Here is a 20,560-nt window from a genome sequence, read left to right as displayed (position 1 = left end):
CTGAATTTCTGATTAGGTTTCAGGAATAAATATTTCTAAACTCACTATTACTGCTTTTGAAACAAACTTCATAATTATTACAAGAATTTTCAGATTTCCTTTTCAGTTGATCTCCCAGTTGTGATTTGTAGGTTAGCTATCCCGGGTGCACTGTGCTTAGCCAGTTTAATGAGAAACCAGAATTCAGCTGACAAAGACTGATCCTACAGCTCGCTGAGAGTTTCTTCCAAGCATGATGACTGCCACCAATTTCATTAGGGTTTGACATTACTCAGTGTTTTCAGAGATTCTCAAGAGTCATTCTTTATTTGTGTTTATACCATATTAAAATAACTATTGTAATTCAAACTCTTGTATAAATATCTGAGAAGTGTCAGTAATAAATAGTCCTAATTAGTAGACAGAAATAAAGTAGTTTAATCTAAACTCCATGAGCACAAGAAACAGATGGGATTAAGTGCTAATAATTCTCTTTTTTAATAACAAGCTCTTTTTTCACTTTTTAATATCTATCATCGCAATTGAATGTTTTATTTTCCAAACATGTTTTCAGTGAATTGCAAGCTTCTTGGGAATGTAGCTCAAATTCTCCTAATGAAGATGCGACTCTTGTTAATTAAATTAATCCATTTTAATTAATATCTGTGCCCAGGAAGTGAAAACCTAAATTTGCTTCCTTCCTCTGTTCCTTTGGGGAACATGAGCTTCTGTATATGTAAAGAGGATTTAGCCCTTTTGAACCAAACACAAATGTTTTTAAAGAGACCTACTCATAATACTCTATTAATAACAGGTATTCAGTACATTTCTACAGTTCATCCACAGATCAAATCTATGATCTGATTCAGTTAGTCCTGTGTTTCCAAAGTGTGTTGGACTACCATGCATTTGCTATACAGTGCTATGTATTTGTAAAGTAGGTCATGTACTTCAGAAGAGCATCAAAATGATTTAATACATAATGGAAACATACAGTATGGCTGCAGAAAACCCGATTTTTATCTAGGAACTGAAATGGTGCACCCAGGCTGTAACAGTCCATAGATGTGCACACACTAGATCTGATCCATCTCAAGTTTTTCTGCACACAAAGCCTGGCTGTGCCGTGCAAGAGCAACAAGTTTTTGCCTGGGGAATAAGTTTTTTCCCCAGAAGCTTCAGTCTGATTGTGCATATCTTAACTGATACTCAACTCACCAAGTCTGCCTAGGTAATCCTAGGAACATATATGACTGTCCTAAATTAAACTGGGACTTCTCCAACAGAGTGTAGTATCCCTGTACTCTGCATTTTGTCCAGTGGTACATAATCACCCTATTCTGCCATCAAGTCAGAGGTCTGGGTGAAAATGAAAAAGTAATTTCAGCATCGGTTTCTCATCCTTCAGGTCAATGAGTCTTGCTTCTCTCTCTCTTGCTATGAGAGCTGGACAGCATGGGGCTGTTTTATATTCTGAATTGTCACAAATAGCACTTAGTATTCACTAAAAAGCTATTGATCTCTCTCCCTCAAGTCCTAAACCTACTTGTAAATCAGTACCTCACATTGAGTGAAGCACTGGAAAATAATAAGAAATACTGGATTTAACAGTTTCTCTGAAAAGATACTAGACCCCTTACCAGTGACCACTGCTGTTGACCTAATGTCCCATCATTACTGCAGTCCACAGACAAGGCTCCTGGTTTGATTAAAAGTGTTCCTACGTGAAAGGTTCGATTTCACCTTGTGCTTACATCCAAAATGAGATGATACTGCTCAGTGCTTGACTTTGTTTGAACTCCCATCTGGCTGGTAAACTTCAAACAACACTGGCAGCCTTCACAGATCTGATACAAGAGTGGATGTCAGTGCTGTTGTTCAGTAGGCACACTGTGGAGGAAGGAGGCATATTTAAGCGGATTAGTTCAGGCTTGAAAGTGCCCAGGTTAGCAGAGAGGTTGCTTCACAGTTGTATCTGAGCTTTCAGAGGTAGATTCTTGAGCCTCCACTGGCTGCAGAAGAAACTTGAAGTCCTGCCTTTGTAACTGCTAGATGCATGAAGCTAGATCCTTTCTTCTTATCTTCCTCCAGGAAGATTTTTCTTTTCAGGCTGACTCAGATATGCTTTTGGAGGCTCTGAAGGGCTGATTCAGAGATTTGGGGGATCTCAGCTCGCTAATTAAACAGTTTTGTTTTCAGACTATGTCCTTGACAGCACCTTAGGACCCTCAAGCTGCTTTTGTTTGCTCTGTGCAGCTGATTTCAACAGTGCTTAGCCAACCTGCAAGCACCACGTGCTAGTTCTTACTGTTCATTACCCTACCTCTGTTTGATTGCTCTCACCCAATCCTGGATTATTGCACTGGCAAAGAGATGGTTTGATAAATGATTGTTTTACTGTTGTCTGAAATCTGTCAGTGTGACCAGCATTATGGAAGGAAAGAACATGAAGTTTATCATTTATGCCTGAAGAAAGAAACTTCTTATAAGAAAAAGAAAACTAAGTTGGTCTGACCCATCTCTCTCTCTTTTCTCTTGTCTTCATGGCTTTCATATTCTGAACCTGTTTCAGCTGGGTGGCTTATATTAATACATCGCCTACCAATCAACTAGGCTGACAGGAAAAAAAAATCAAAGAGAATGTCAGAAAATGGTGGCATAATTCTGTTCCCAGCTGGAGAACTCTTCATCTGTCTTGTCAGAGTTAGAGACACGATATGGGTCACAGAGAACTCACTATACTGACAGTTGTTACTTTTGGGATTAGATCGATATTTGTCTGTTTCCAGGAATTAATAGAACAACTGCCTGCAGGAATATATTGTAGAGGTAATTTTTCTATCAGTGCAGGATGCTTCTGAATTTAATTCTGCTCTTCAAGGCACCATTTACTTTTCTAATACTTAAAGCCACATGCACTGCTCACAAGAAATCCTGCAGGTAAAGAGAAAACAGAAGAATACATGTTAAAGGATTAGGTGTAATATGAATTGTGAAGTCTTATGTAAAACAGATAATCATATTTTTTGAGATGTTTTGCAAAGAAATTTTGCAGTTGGCAGGGCATTTAAGTTACCTGTCACTTACACCTTGAAGATCAGCAGAGAAAACCTAATAATACTTGCACTCTTAAGAATGATTGTCTTTGTAAAGCGGTTATCTTTGCAGCCTTATACAAGGCAAAAAATGTCAGGTTTGTCATCTCCAATAGCTTCTTTATAAAGTGCAAGTGGCTTAATTTCAAAGGACCAAAATGAATAGAATATTTTCTTTCTTTCTATTTCTAATTCCTTTTCTGGTATACTCTTCAGAGAGGGAAAAAAAAAAAAATAACAGCCAAATGCTCTATGCTTCTCCACAGTAAATGTTAGGAAAAAAAAAAAAATCATTGAAAGAACAAGATCAATGTAAACAGATAATGTCATTATGTTTCAGTGTATGGTAACTGATAGTATAGGTTGACTGCCAGTAGTAACTGTTGTACCTAGGATACAAAACTGGAGGCAAAACGAGGTTCTGTTCATTGTTTTCCTTGTATCAGCCTTTTCACTTCCCCAACATAATGCCCATATTTTAAAAGATATTTTGCAGTTTGTCCTTGAAAATTGTTATTAATGGCCTTGTTAAGCAGGGAGAGGAATAAATATTTTATATTTATTATATAAATATTTTATATTTATTCCAGTTTCTGCTTTAAACATTGCTTTGTGCAAATATACCATGGCATTTAATTCCCTCCATTTATACATTTGACTTATTACATTTTTTACAAATACTTATTAAGTTATTTCAGTCCTGCATGTTCCCTAGCTATACAATCTTATTTATGATTTCCTTTTTGTTCTCATCCATTATAGATGCTAAAGCAAACCTGCAAAGCAAATCTACCTTGCTTTGCTACCAACGTAGATTTGAGCATGGTCAGTTAGTGCTGTGGTCTAAACTGTCATAGAACAGGTCCTGGAAGTATTGGAGGAGTAATCAGCCCAGGAAGAAAAGTGTGGTGAAACTCTACTTTCTCCTTTGAATCCTCTCTGGCTGTATGCTAACCTGAAAGTGAGGTATGGAATGTATAGCTAAAATAACATGGTGTGGGCTAATTTTGTTTACTGCTGGGCACGACTTCCCAGCAGAGCTGAATAGATATATCTTCTGTCGGTCTACTACTCTGAAAATAAAATCATCAAGTCACTCCCACAGGAAATGGTTATTTTCTCTGTACTGTTAATGCAGTTATTTAGAACAACTAGGAGTCCAGGAACATAAAAACAAGGCTGAAATATTTTGAAGTATTTAGGCAACAAAACCACACAGATAGTGGATTGCCTATCATAATGATCTTGGCTTCTTGGCTGTATCACTTTCTTATGTAGCGTAATACAAAAATATTTCTGACTGTGTCTAGAAGAGGTCATAGCTCAGTATGGCTGGATCTTTGTAGCAAAGGGGTACCAGCAGTTTCTAAACAGAATCCTTCTAGTAAAAAACAAGGATCTACATCTAAGATTGAGGTTTTGCTAACGGAGATATGATAATCCCAAACCAGTGAAGCTAAGTGGAAAGATGTGTAGAACTGTTTGAGCACTGAAAAGATGCTGAGAAACCCACGATAATAAATAATCTGTTCCACTTCAGTGATGGAAACTGATTTCAGGCATATCTAGAGAGATGAATATGATTAACAGAATTTCAGTTTTGTGTCTATTAGGAATCAAACTTTGGACTGACAGCCACTGTTTGATTGTTTTCAACTATTTTTTACCATCTGATTAATGTCAAATTTTTTTATCAATTTAAATTTGCTCTGCTGAATGGAAGCTTACATGTCAGAGATTCTCCATCACAGAAGCAAATACCTTGGCTGAAGATAAGATGATCTATTAGAGAAGAGCCATATCCAAAGGTAGCAGAACAGCTGTACCGAGTTTTTTCTAGCCTAATAGGGAATTGAATCTATTTCAGCCTTGGGACAAAATACTGCATCACTTGTGTTTGAAGAAATGACTGCAGAACATTTGCTACCATTGATCATTTACTGCTCTCTTTTCTGGCTTTAACACTCTAATGTCCTCCGTCTTGAACAGTGGGTTGTGTGAACAAAATGCACCTGAGTGAAGTTTTGCCAGTAACTTTTTTGCACGGTGCCCTTTCAGAGTGCACTTATCATTACAGATATAGAGTGCAGAGAAGGAAAAAGTGCTGCTTGGTATTAGTTCTACAGTGTAATCAGAGTTCAGATGTAAAATGTATTTTCCAAAAGAAAACAAATGCCAACTTCTAGTGGCCAGAAATTCAAGCACTGAAAGTTGAAATTATTAATTGTAATACAGAAAAAATACCCCATTCAGACCATAGAAAATGAATAGTACTTTCCCTGCCAGTACTCAGCCAGTTTATCTTTGAATAGGAAGAAAATTATTTTCTTAGAGGCGATCAAATATTTATATTACTTGCATGTGTTTCCCCTATTGATAGTAGATGATCACAGAGGGCAAAGGTGAAAAAATGGATTAAAAACAATACTGCACAAGTAATGTTGCATGCACTAATATTACATGCTTCATTGCATCTTTGGTTATTCATTCTTTACACCAGTCCTCTGGGACAAAATCAATGAGACATTTTATGTTATGCTTCAAAGTCGTCATAATTGTTTGTTTGGAAGCAACATTTTTTTTCCCTTTTGTCAACCAAGCAATTTGCTGAAGTACTCGATTTTGTAACAACAGTCAGGAATAGAGCCAGAAGCTTTTTAAAAATAATAATTTGAGGAGGGGAAAACCCAACAGCAACAAAACCCTATGCTGAAGTGCTGGCTTGTTTATAACATGGAATTCTCCCCAGTGGGGAATCATAATGCAAAAAAAAAAAATCCCAATAACACTTTCTTCAAACATCAGTGTTAAGCATTATTTATAATATCTGTGTGACAACAAGGTGTCATTGCATAATTAAAGCGCCTCAGAAGATGTGTACAGCAAGGCATCCCACTGTCAATTAGCTGCTTGAGTGGTCAAGTCTCCACATAAAAGTTCTGAATATTATTTCTTATGAGAAAAGCAGCACTGTGCTTGACCCTTTCTGCCTTCTCAATGGGTTTTGCTTTTTTTTTTTTTTCCTCCCCACTATATTGTCTGAATTTGTGCTTTTTCTAAATGTCTGAGTTGTTACGGACTACCATTTAAAAATGACTAATCAGTATGATATTTGTATCTGTATCAACACCCAGAAGCCTTGACAGAGGTTGCAAAGGCAGTGGTTCCAGACATTGTACAAAACACTTGGTAATGAGCTTCTCTAGTGCTTTTCTTAAGATGTCAAAATGCTTTATTGTCAGTCCCGGTCCGTCTTGTGTGTGTGGGAATGGAGGCATGCAGTAGTGAGGTGCTTCCCTGTAGTCAGCGAGGAGGCCAATAATATCAGTCAGGAAAGAAATGAGGCTTGAAAATCTGGCAAGGCTTCGTCCATGCCGTCATGTCCAAAATGCTATAGCATGAAGCTAGGAAAAGACACCTCAGGTCTATCTCTGCAGCCCATGACTCTAAACCAAGGCCTCCTCACTAATTAGGAGATTATTCAGAAATGGCTATAACTGAAGCATATTTTTAAAAAAAAAAAAAAAGGCAGAAGTATATTGTTAACATCCCTCTGTCAGAGTAAGGCCCTCTGGGGATGCTACTTGGCTGCTTGTAAGTGTATTTAACATAAAGCAGAGATGATTGAAAAATGTAGCTTGTAGCTCCCTGGGGCAGTTTGCCATTCACAAGGATATAGGACAGTGAGCAGTACTGGAAGGAGATACTGCAGCCAGCCTTCTCCATGATGGCCCTGCAGGCAAGAAAAGGCTTGTGTATGCTCTGAATATGATTTGATGATTAGATCCTTTAGCACTTGTCAAAACCACTTATTTACAACTCTTATTAAATTATTTTGTATGCCCTAGTATGAAATAGTTGTTTCTTAAGATTTGATAAGGTGCATAAAACTGCAATGCATTTTAAGCACTGCATAAATGCAGAGATGGTGGAGCTGTAAGGCCAAATTCATTAGTGGCATTCTATCGAGTTCAGTGGGCTTATCCCATGGATGAAATTTGCATGTATTCTGTAAAATAGGTAAGTATTTGACTAAAATTAGCCAAATCCTCCAGAGCCTAATGGAGCGCTTATAGGCTCTGGCAACTTAACCCAATGTTTAATTTGCACTAATCTAGCCAAGACTGCAGAAGCATGAAATATACTCTACAGGGAGAGCACTGCTCTTTGAAGTTAGTGGCTTAATTCCCATTGTCTCTGATGGGAGCAGGACTGGGTTTTATGTGGCATTTACTCCTGTTATTGTAGACAGAAATCTTTCTACATATGAATTAATTTGGCCTGTATTCCAATCTTCGGAATTTATTAAAACCTTGTTAACTTTCAGGAGAGCCTGCACAGCTATGCTTATGAGTACTACGTATTTTCCATGTAGATATCATGGACTGAAAAATGGGGTGTGTGTGTGTGCATGCAGACAGGTAACAAGCTAGCTAGATAATAGCAGTGGAAAGAAAAGTGAAGAAAAGAAAATAGCTTTTTATATAGCAATGTGAAGTCAGTTGACACATAATCCAATTTTTTTTATATATATATATATTTTTGAGGGAGATTCTGTAAGTACCATGAATTCAAAATGGATTATTTGATTGTGTTCACCTTCTTTCAGATGCTCACAGCTTTGAGGTCAGCTTATCCTCTGCACTGTGATGGTCTCAGGGAAGGATGCGGTGATGTTGCTGGCTGCAGCTGTCCCAGCTGGGCAAGGGTCTACAGCCAGCAGCGGGCAGCTGGGAAGTGGTTATGGAGCACTCCAGTGTGCAATGTCTCAGCCAGATAAGTGACTGTTTCAGTTTATCCTTTTGACAAGAGCAGAGGTTTTCTATTTTAGACAGTCACAAAAGGTGAGTACATAGTGTTTAGGGGAAAGGCAGCTCAAGCAGTGATCTGGACACCGAGAAATAGGGAAAAGGAAGAAAAAGTCTTTGAAATGATCCCACTTAACCGTCAAATAACTATTACCATGGCACAAACCCAAATTGATATGCTACCTCCACAACACTTTGATTCACTCCTGCAGCCAGGTGCCGAGAGTGCCTGTAATAATACAGGGTGTTACAACAGAGAAGCACATAGGGGGGCAGACAGGGAAGACAGTAGTCAGAAAGCAAGCTGTCTGCTGTGCAGGCAGGGCAGATACTTCAAACAGTAAGGAAATCTTTTTCAAGGAAGTTCTTGTCAGGAGCTACACAAGAGTTCCCTGTGATGTTAATGCCCACTGTTACTACTCTCTCCCACTAAAAAGAACTTTTGTCCTGGTGAGGCGACTTTCCCCATGATGGGGTGACAAGCTATCCCTGATCCTTTTTGTTTTATTACTTGCAGATTTCCTGCTTCTCTAACCCATAGTGACTGCTTCTTTGACTTGAAAGTTCACAGTGGCAGAGCCACTAGCCTTGCTTTACAAGTGCAGAGAGGCACAGGAAGAGTTTATTTTAGTCCTAAGAAGCAACATATATTCACACACTTTGATTCTTCCCCTTAAAATCTATCTGAAAGCTCCAACATCCAGCAGGGCTGTATATAAAGAAGAGGGACTACTCTTTCCTTTTCTGCATCTTGGTTTCAATGCTTTCTGTCAGTGGATACCAACAGCAATCTACTACTGGAGGAATCACTGCAGCCTTTAGATGCAATTTCCAAAGCCTGTTACCTCTAGGCTACATTATAATATGCCAGTATCATCTGTTACTCCAGCAGTTCCTAGTATTTACCTTAACAGCTCTCAAGTCAAACCTGCCTTCTTATACCTGAGGTGCAGCTCAAGGCAGGTGAAGCAAAATCAACAGAAAAATCCTGAAGATCCTCTTTTTCCTCCCTCTCACTCCTAACCTAGCATGAGAAGAGTTGATGTGGAAATGGATGAGGGAAAGTCTGACTCAAGAAAATACTGTGGGCAAGTGATAGGGGAGATGTGACTGTGGGAATGCTAATGTATCAGCCCCACTCTCTCACTGGTACAACCCTCATTGCACTGAGAAAATTGGTTTGTATTTGATTCTGCTGATGTAGCAAACCAAAACAGCAAGTCAATTTATGATAAAGGATGGAAAAAAGAAGTGACCTGGTTTACTAATCCCAGAAGAGACAGGACTATATTAACCAAACCTGCAACCTCCATGAATGAATCAATTTAGTTCTTACACCCTTATCTTGATTTTTTTTTTTTTTCATTTGGACTCTTACAGTCTGGGTTTGCGCGTACTGTAAACTTCCATGGTATTCAGATACTTTTCCACATGAAAACTGGAAAGGATTCCAGACAGGATTCCATTCTGCTTCTTTAAATCTTCACAGATGATCCAGATTTCAGACAAAATTTATGGCACACAGTCAGTGTAGCTGACTGATCTTTTTTTACGGTTGCATATTCTGAGGCACTTATTGTATCTCAAAGCATTTTAAGAGATGGAGACATTTATCAGAGTACCTTTGAGACGATTGTAGCTACAGGAGAAGCCCTTTAATTGGGAGATTGCATACGATGATATTGCATCCTAAATGCGCAAGAACAAAAAGAACAGAAATAAAGAAAATAACCTGCAAAATGAAAATGTCATGAATAAGAAAGGATCATAATTAGATTATGGCTGTATTTCATCTTAACCTTACCAACATTTAATCTTGATATCACAATTTTTACACTAAAATGTTTAGTCTTGGGATTTCTCCGGCACCTTCTCATACACATTTTCTATGTTAAATTGTATATAAATCAGGTCAGCTTGGGGTTTCTGGGGTCTGCTTTGAAGAACTGGGATTGCTCGGGTTAACCCCATGGTAAACATTAGAGTTAACCAGTCCTTATCCCTTCCTCTTTCATTTTGAAGCAAGTTATTGTTGAAAATTTGGACTAAACTTCAGGAACAAAACAGAGCTTAAGCCAGCCTGAGTCCTACCTAACTTCAACAGCAGTGTAACACTACTGTGCACTTCTCTGCTTGTCAGCAGTCAAATGCCTCCTTAGCATGGCCCAGTCACTGAAAGCATTTATCTCTACACACATGTGGCCTCCAATTAAAAATATTGTCCCAGATTCCAAAGAATATATTCAAAAACCTCCCCTACCTGTACTTGTAAAAGCAAAAACTGTGTCTACCAACTGCAGAAAACACACTTTCACCTTCATCGTTCTAATTAATCCCTGCAGAGACTCACAAAAATCTCACCTTTATTAGTATTATAATTCCTACTCTGTGACTGTAGCAAGGAGCTTACTTGTACTATTATTCTGCATTAAATGAATACACAGGTTCTGCTGGGAACTTTTTCAGGATAAAATGGCCCTAGCTATTCCGTGGATGCTGTTATAAACCAGAGTCCTGAAGAGTCTAGCTGTACTTGAGTGACTGACTTTGGACATCAGTGGCAAAATGCTGGGAATCTGAGGAAAAAACTTAAGACTTCAGTTTAAAATACAAATACCACTCTCTGATTTTTGCAGTGCAATACTTATTGTGACAAGCAGATTATTTCTAGGCACTTGCAGATTTTCCTCACCTAAAATCATTTAGTGCTGCAGAAGGAATAGACACTTCTGCAGACTTTTTATTGTTTTAAAATTTTAGCATTAGGGAATTATCATATTTACTTTAGGACAATGTTATGTCCTATTTTGTGTTGGGGAGAAATTCTACCCAAGGAAAAGTAACCTAGGATCTGGTGCCAACAGGGATGACTCAGAGACGCTATGAAGGAAAATAAATAAATAAAATGCTGCAAGGCCTGCAGCTAAGATAAGCTGATTCATTGCCATGGAGCCATGTTGCCTCCAAGGTACACTGATTAGGTGGACAGACCAAGCATGTACCAGAGCAATGTATTGTTCCATTAATTAACAAACAAACAAACCCCACTCAAAATAAAATAAGAAACATTCCTCTTATATTTTATATTGCCCCTAAAGAACATGTATGCATATAAACCCCTGGTTTAGCCTTGGTGACTACATGGTCACTAGAAGGAGCTGATTTCTAATACCGTGAGAACAGACTGAGACAGTAAAACTCATTAGTGATTAATTTTTAAAATATTTATTGCTTTCACATGCAAAAATACAATGTTGTATATACATTTATTGTACTGACTGTACCAAATATGCTAATTCTGACTTTCTTTTTCTTCAAAAAACAGGTATTCCTGAAATACCCATGTACTCCTTTATCCATCATGTAAGAGCAGGAAAGGTCTACTCTTAACAGAAGTGGAATTTTACACCTGCTCAGTTTACATCAGTTCAAATGGTAACTATCTCACAAAAGCTTGTAATATATAAGACAAAACAGTGCACCAAATCCCTGCTGTTTAGGCTGTCTTGGTAATGTGGCCTAAGACTGTTGGGAAGTTTTCCAGCAGGCCCATCAATTTGCAACTATTACAAGTTTGATGAATGCCTTTTAGCCCTAATTTGCTTTTATCATCATCATCATCCTTGACAGGTACTGAGTGGTGTAACAGAGAGAATGAATTTCCAAATTCCTAGCTTCTGTGTCATCTCCATGGCACAGCTCTAGGCCTCACTCATACAAATGTACCTGCAAAGTACATTTTAAACAAGTACATGGGAGTGGTTTTTTTTTTCTGGAAATTTTTAAAAATTAATTCAAATCAATTTGAAAATCGTAATTTATGTAATACTTAACCAGAGAGGAGACTACATCATTCACCAAAAATTAACATCTAATGAATATGAACATCATGTCTGTTCTCAGTGTGAACAGTCATATTCAGAAATACATGCTGCAGAAATCTTAGATCTGAAGTATCTTCTAGCTTCTGTAGCTCTTAAAATGATGCTACAGAAGTATACCAGAATGTGTGATTTTGTTGCAGGAGCTTACCTTAACAGGATACCATTATCTGAGAATGTCAGTGGTTGTCACCAATATTGTCCCTGCTTTTGTGTCACTGAGAGTAACGAGAAACAGAAAGTTACAGAGATGCAGGCAAAGACTGAAATTACTCCTTTGTCAATCTTGCCTACATTATTGTGTTTTGACCTGGAAAATACTTTCACATCAATTAGCCCTTTTCAAGATTTGGAAAACACTCTCCATCCATGTTGTTTTCCTGTCATACTTCAAAGGGTCACAGTAATTTGCTTTTAGTGAGTTTTTAGGCAGAGGAAAAAAAAAAATCATTTTCTGTGAAATTACAGGGTTTTGCAATCAGTGGATGTTCAAAAACTTTGGAAAGGAAAAAGATGCTTTGACTTACTGAAACTTTTGTGGGAATGATATACATTATCTGGGTATATATGTGGAAGTGGCACTTGGTTATTTAATGTGTTTCTGTAAAAGTAAGTGAGATACTGGATACTTGCTTCCTCTAAGTCTAGATTTATTTAGTTCACATTTATTCTACTGAAGCCATTAAGAGAGTATGTTTAGGAGTGTTTTTTATTTTTTTATTTATTATTGTTTCTTGAATTCTACAGGAAAATAATTACATATTGTAAACATCATGCAGAACATTGAGATTCAATGTGAAACTTTCCTACAGCTTTTAATTAAATTCTTCTTCTTTTTTTTTTAATCTGAAATTTTACACCAAACTATTTCAGTTTGTTGCTTAAAGGCATAAGAGATTTTAAAGATATATCTGAATGCTCAGAGGTATATTGTTTAGGGCCCTGATGGAGGTCTTAAATTCAAATAAAGCTTTTCTGAATTTTCTATTTGCATAGAATTCTCACAAGGCAGCTATTGGAGCTGGAATAAAACAAGTTCAGTACTCTTGAAATTGAACAAGACAGGACCTGTGAGCTAGTCAGTATGTATAGCAAATGGTAGGAAAGTCAGGAGGAACATGTGACATCCCTTAAATTATGTATCAAATATACATGTTCTGTAAAGAAAATACTTCCTTGAGAGAATGCTTAAATGATGCTATTCAGCCTTTTGCCTGCCACCTTTTTCTTTGGCTCTGCCCTTTAAAAAAAGTCTTAATAAAGCTTTTCCATTATTAATTATAGTCATGAGTCTGCAAAACAAAATGTTCTGATTAGTGAACTTCCTCACAAAACTTCTGGGAAATCTCAATATCCTCCACCCGATATCCTTCCTAATGCCCAGTACTTTGCAGATTTAGTATTAAGTGATCAAATAGCAGCCCAAAGCCATTCAAGGTAATTGAATCCCATGATTTGGGACCAGGTGTACAAAGATGTTCAAACTAATTATTTAATAATGAAAACAATAACCAGTGTAGTTAAATCTCTTGCTGATTTTCTAATGTTTATTAATTTAGGCACCTGTGTCTTCTGCACCACTTTCTTTCAAAATGCTTACAAGGATATGAACAGCATATAAATTTACAATGAATGTGATTACCTTGATACACACTCTAGGTGCTTAAGTGATTAGAAGAGCATTAGTATTTTAATTGTTATATAGATTCCATTCTTGTGAGTCTGCTTATGACATAGCTGTTTAAGATCCTAGGTAGACATCAAGGTGCAGAATTTTCATTAAAAACTCACTCTACCATTTTCCACTACCCCTCTACATGGCCTCATTTAAGAAGTATCACAGAATTTTTCCTTAAAATATAGGCAAATACAACATTCATAGTTAAGATAAATTAAAAAATCAACACGAGCACCTTACCAGCAGAAAAATCATTTGCCCTTTCACTCGTGTAATTTTACTTCATTCTGTTGCGTTTATGCAAACAGCATTGAAGAACCATCTGAGAGAAGGGAGGCTTATAATTAATATGATAAATCAGCAAGATAATTTATTCCAAATCAGTTTGTATCTTATTTTCCAAGGGCTGTATGGTAGTGCAGATGTTAAACCTTGCACGTTTCTTTTCCCTGCCCTTTCTTCACTTAGCTATCTATAATGTTCTAATTACCTTCTATACCTTCAAGGCAATTCACATTATATTATTTTATTTTGCTAATGCACCTGCATAAAGAAAGAAAACTGGAAGTGGTAGACTTGAAACAGTGTAGAATGACATCAAGATTAAAATTCTTGGTGTCTTCTCTTTTTTTTTTTTTTTTTTTTCCCCACTATGTTCACTGTGACTAAATAATAACTACTAGAAAGAAAAGTTTTACAAGAGGGAGTTACCCGTTACTTTTTATTTGGTCCCAATACTGCTAATTAACAGCAGAGATGAGGTCTTGTAAAGGTATTAAAAATCTAACAAAATCTGGTTTGGGCTTCTATTCTTATTCTAGAAGCAGAATTCTTATACTACTATGAAATGGGCTGCTTTAGCCTTAAAATCATAAAGAAGAAGTATGAATTTAGCAGAATAACAACACGATTTATCAGCATGAACAAAATAAATCGACAGTATTAACTGTATCATTCCAGCAGTCTACACAGCAGTCCTAATGCCTTAACAGAATGTGTGAAAGTAAATGAAATGGCAGCATGATTACACTGATTACAGTGGTTGCAAATATGTTAGGCTACATTCATGCTTCAGTGCGGCTGTAATTATACTTCAAAGAAATGCTGTGCACAGGCTGCTTCATTCTTATGGCATCCCTGCTGTTTGTTTCCTCTTATTTTGTTCTTAGCATCATAGGTCCCAGTCCTGCAGACACTTACTCATAGGTGTAACTGTCTTTGTTTCACTGGTGGAAAAAGACACATTTTGTTCATATCAGTAGTACTGGCTGTAAACTCTTCCAACTCGTGTATGCTGCTACAGAAGTGCCATCAAACAATAGGTTTTGGTATGATTTAATACCATTTCTAATCTCCTATAGAGTAACCCTACCGAGCTTTCATTAAACTGTTTGGTAAAGAGTGTAGGGAATATGGCTGCTCGATATCAAACAGTTCTCCGTCTTGCCCCTAGGTATTAGTACTGAATGGAAGAAATCCAAACCTTTGTGATTTGACTTTGATTAGTGCTGCCTCATGCTGCAAGCAGTACTTCAGGAAGAAAGCTGAATTTATTGCTGTTGTTTCTCACTTCCCATCGGCAACGCATGGCAGCACCTAGCCTAAAGCTGACCATTATATTTCATTTAAGAAAAAGGTATAGAAAAGAAAAATACATTTTGATGTGTCTGCATTTTGTCTACACTTCAAAGGCACTGCTATTTTATGGCCACTTTTTTTTCTTCCCCAAATCAGATAATGATGTGATCCCATCAAGACAGAGTAAGGAAGCAGAGCATGGTAGCAGCTGGGGGACAGGAGGTGACAATCAAGTCCTCTGACTTCTCCTCAGTGCCTCTTGCTTTCCTGCAGATAACTGCTGGCAATGGTAAGGTAGTGTTCCCTTCACTAACTAGACTTTTTTTTTTTTTTTTTTTTTTTTTTTCCTGTGGTTTCTTACTGTGATTTGCAGAAATTTCGGTGTAGCTGAGCACATCTGAATGCTCCTGGTGTGGACCTCAAGCAAGTTTAGCTCAGACACAGTCTCAAAGTGTACTGTACAGCAAACAGCAAAATGAATCAAAACCAAAGAACCCACTTATAACAAAAAATGTATTTATTTGTTCCTTACCAAGCAAAATCACATCTTAAGCTCTGCTCTCCTTGGGACTGAAGTGCTGCTAGAAAAGAACTAAGTACTATTGTTGTGGTAGAGAAAAAGAGGTTGGGAATGCTGCAACCACAGAAGGGATGAAGAATCAAAGCAAGAAACACCCAGGATATTGTTGTGACATTGTATCTGTGGGGAGATGCAGGAATCTGAAACAGTAGTTGAGAAACAAACTGTTTTGAGAGGAAGATGGGGCAACCACTACACTGGACACACTTTGCTCTGTTATCTATACCCAGTTTCAGTAACTACAGTGGGGTACTCACAGTGACTTTGGCCCATTTGCATGCATGAATGTATGCATATGTGTTTCACAGAACTACAGCTCAGACAACTAGGATTTTCAATGTCCTCAGGCAGCTGTCAAACCAGGTGAGTCAAAAACAGGTCTGCAGCTTCTTCAGGCAGGAAGAGGGGAGCTAAGTATGTCTTAACTGAAAGTCACTCTTTGCTTGTCACACACAGTGATATATGAAGGCAATCGCTTCAGTGTGCGTTTAATTACAGTATTGTAATTAGCAGGTTGCAAGAGCAGATGCAGAGGGTCTTTTCATAGAGCAGACTCTGATAGGCCATGAAAACACCTCAAAAAGAAAAGGGCAGAGCAATGTCACATTGTAATGCAGCTCTTTGTGCCTGGAAAAGGGGGTTAATTAGCTGATTGCTCCACTCTTCATCTTCATTTCTTACGGTGGAGGGAACATGATAGGAAAAAGACTAATTTATCTTCATGAATTTTTAGAATTAGCAAATAGCACCCACTCTTCATTCAGCCTAGCACTGTTGCTGGGCCTGATGCTGGGGCAGGGCCCAGTGAAAAGGGAACAAAAACTCCTCAAAGATCTTCGTTCACCCTGAGGAAAAGGAGAGAGATATGCAGTATTTGAGTGGAGGTCACCATGGCAACTAGAACAGTCCTTCCTATCATTTCTCATCGCGAGAGAGCAGTGATGATTCTGGGTTAATGCTGCATGCGGGGACTTGTAAGTCACCTGTACTTCCTCAGCACCTATTAACCAAGTTCATTTTTCAAAGTATCCCTTAGTTCTTTGTGGCAGCAAATGGCAGCGAGGTTACCCAGATCAGCTCCTTTTCTGCTGTGGGTAACTCTGTGAAGGTTTTGAGGGTCAGTCAAGTTCAGAGCTGTTTGACAGGGAAATTGTGTCACTGCCTAATGACAAGCAAGGTGAGGATTTTACACTAGATTAGATGTGGTTTGAAGTCCTTTAAGAAAGCTACGATCTTAGTAGCTGTGGGAAAGGGAGTGTAGCAATGCTCATGTTGCAAAGCATGTCAAACAAATTTTAATAGTTCAGGAACTTTTTTTTTTTTTTTTTTGTTTTGTTTTGATAAAACAAAGAGATATAAACTAATCTTTTTCCTTTTGGGAACTTTGTTATGTTCCTTAATTTATATTATTATTCAAGTTAAGTACTAGGTCCTAGAATTTGTATTTATTGAAGTTATCTATTTAAGGGATTAAAGTGCACAGTCTTTTTAATTGTGCTTGCAGAAGTCAGTACAAATTGCACATTTAATTATTGTGTACTTAAAATCTGATAATCATAGAAAATCAAATACACAGCTTGGTTGATTCAGAAAATATTTTTAATAGGGCACTATTAAATTATAGAGTTAAACATTATTAGATATATTTATTCATGAGAGATAATTTGATATGTAACAAAATAAGCCAATACATGGTGTAACCTCTTGCAGTCTAATTTTCATGGATGAGCTCTTGCATATTTAATATCCTTTGAGGATATATTTTAACCTAGACTAATTACTGCTTTCCTCTTATTTCTGTTCAGTTTGACATAGACATTTGGCTAAAATAATGTAATATTGTTATTACTGAGCAAATTAAGTAAATCTAGCTTATTTAATTTAGAGCCATTGTTTACACTGTAAATGGCCTGATGTACGTTATGTCAACATGCATTGTACACTAAAATAGCTATGGATAGAAGAAAACTAGTATGTTAAAAATAATCTCTGTAAAACAATCTTACATTGTGTGATGAACACCATTAGGAATATTTTCTAATCTTTGAAACTGTTTTATAGTGTCTGTTTCTCATATCATCCTGGTACATTTATAAAGAGGAGCAAAGTAAGAATTTAATGGTGATATAAGTTATTATTACATTATTAAGACAATTAAGCTTAAAAGACTATCAGGATACCTAGGGAGCTTGTCAGAAACTTTCAAGAGAGAATACCTTAGCACAGAGATTTTGTACTTTAAAATAGGTTAATTAATTTAGAGCCTATGTCATGGCTTTGATATATACATTCTGTGTCTAAGAAAATTTTTAATGAGACATGTCTTAATTTTGCTCTCAATGACATCTTTGTAAAATGCACTGGCAGGTCAGGTTACATGTTTATACATTTTGGTATAATGCCAGTAGTGTCAGTTGGTTTAAACAGATCAGCTTTGCTTTGCTTTGCTTGGTTCATCAGTCAAACATCTTGCAACACTTTGCTTTGTTTGGTTCATCAATTTTTTAGCATACTAAAGTTTTAATAGCTCTTCTTCATATGAGAATAATTTACAAAATTATAAATATGAAAAATAGTTAAAGAGAAAGCTTACATTCATGTAACTTTAATTTGAATTTGATGTTATGGTTATGATAAATACTATAAACTGGAAGTTTTCTAGAATTCAGAGTCATATAGTAATCTGAAAGATAAAATATATTTTAATCACATCATAATCGTTTATTAAAATTTTTCAGGTTTCTTCTTCAGAATTCCTATTAAAATTCCTACGTGTGTATATCATATGATATAAAGGTTACTATATAAAGGTTGGAATCTTGGTCAGTCTTTTATGAATGCTTGTGATATTCAAGGTCCTATAACAAGACACAGACTGAATGAACACTGTACTCTATCAAAATAAGACATGGAGACAGTTTTTGCAAAACCATCAAGTAGTGCTGGAAATGTTTTATGGGCTCATTCAGACTGAAGTGCAATAAGGTTCATGGATTAAGAGAGGAAAAGTGTTTGCTAAGACTGCCATCAGTTGTCCTTGCAAAAATTACGCTAGAGCCAGAAAAGGGAAAAACAAACAAACAAACAAACAAACAAACAAAAAAAAAAAAACAAATGCTTTTGAATGTAGCCCATCACCTATTTATTATTAATTTATTGTCTGTTAATACAAGATTGGAAAGGTAAGACTGGAAAGGTTTATCCAGGTTTAATTTATGGTGTTTGTGCCTAATTCATAACAAGATATTTAGAATGATTTAGCCTGTTAATGAACAGCTGCCAGTCTTTTTTCAAGCCATATACATTTATCCTATTCAAACTGAAATTTTTGTTTGTGTCAGAAACCTTATAATGACCAGAGATTACTTTTTTTTTTTCAGCCATTCCAGTGACTAGTTATAAATAACGTTTTTCAAGATCAAACTAGATTAGGAATACATCAAAAATTTTTCCATTGCTCTCCAGATTGCATAGATATTTCTTCTAATAATTAATTTAGATGACTTAAGCATCATGCTGCCCTCATGGGGCTTGATAGGAAAATCACCCCCCATCCAGAAAGAACCCCTCTGCTGGGGGCTGTGGCCAGTGGTGTACTGACAGAAATGTCACTGCCACAGGTGAGAGTAACCTAACTAACTATGCTATTTTCACAGATTCAGTCACTGACTTCAGCACTAGTGGAAACCTACTTGATGTGTTAGAAGTTAATTATTTATTCACTTAAATATCCCATAATCATCTGGCTGAAAAAGAGACGGACTTGTCCTGATCTGACACGATTCGTCTGCAGAGGTCGTCTGTGCTCTGAGAGCCAGAAAACCTGCTGAGTGCTCATGTGAACTCAGCCAGCTCAGAACTATGAACTAATATTGATACCAAATATTCTTTTAAATCTATCAGCTAACAAGAAAGTAAAATTGCTTGTAATTCAAAAGGATGGCACTCCCTTTGCAATTGTTTGCTCAACTATTTTTTGACTGGTCTGCTCGATGGACGAATGCGCAAGGAGATGGAAAACTTCATCTTTCAACATGAAAGAATACCAATGCACTGTGAAGAACTGTTTCTAGCTCACTTCACTGTGTTACTTCACATTGCTGCTAATTTCCTAAAACTGGCTACCAGGTCAGCTTCTACTTTGTTTGATGATGCATGCTATGGTATCTGGGAATGCTCAGCAATGTGCTATGGGCATTGAAGGATTTAGGAAACCAAAGTCCCTCTTCTGCAAGGAAATTTAATCACATTGTAATAACATGTAAAAGTTTTGGAAACTTTATATTGCTCTGTTTTCATTACCTCTATGCCTGGTTCAAAGTGCACACGTTATTTCTTCACAAAGTAACTAAGCTGGTAAAATACGTGTTATTCCACATGGATCTTTTGGGACCAGCAATCAGCCATTAATTACAGAGGACCAAAGCATGTTATAGTTCATTTCACTGATACCTTGCATGAAGCAACATCAAAATTCAGAAATATTTCGTAACCTTTTCTTATGGGTATTTGGCACCTGGTTTTATGAATTAGTATACTTAGCAAGTCATTTTTCCTCATATCTACTAAAAATAACAACATGAATTCTAAGAGGTTGTCAACGTATTACGTCCCGAGGGAGAATTTTGCTCTTCTCTCATTTATCTAGGCATGTGTAGAGGCTTTTGACCCATTTAGCATAGATAAATGACCCATGATGTGAAATTTCCCAACAGTTTAATAATGCATTTAACTCAAAGTGACACTTGCTTGCAGCTGCCTTAAAGCAGTTTCCAGGCTATATATGTCTCTTTGAAATGATGTATGACAAGTAGGAAAGCTTCCTTGATAGAACCCCAAATCCCATGGGTGAGTAACAAGAAAATCCTTTTTAGATTGCCAGCAGCAAATTTATACTTTGCAAGTCTTTATTTAATTTTATCTGTTTTTCAATATCATTTACAGTTATGACCATTAGTCTA

Source organism: Aythya fuligula, chromosome 12 (assembly GCF_009819795.1).
Source record: "Aythya fuligula isolate bAytFul2 chromosome 12, bAytFul2.pri, whole genome shotgun sequence".
NCBI classification, from domain to species: domain Eukaryota; kingdom Metazoa; phylum Chordata; class Aves; order Anseriformes; family Anatidae; genus Aythya; species Aythya fuligula.
Note: the sequence above shows the minus strand (reverse complement) of the source record.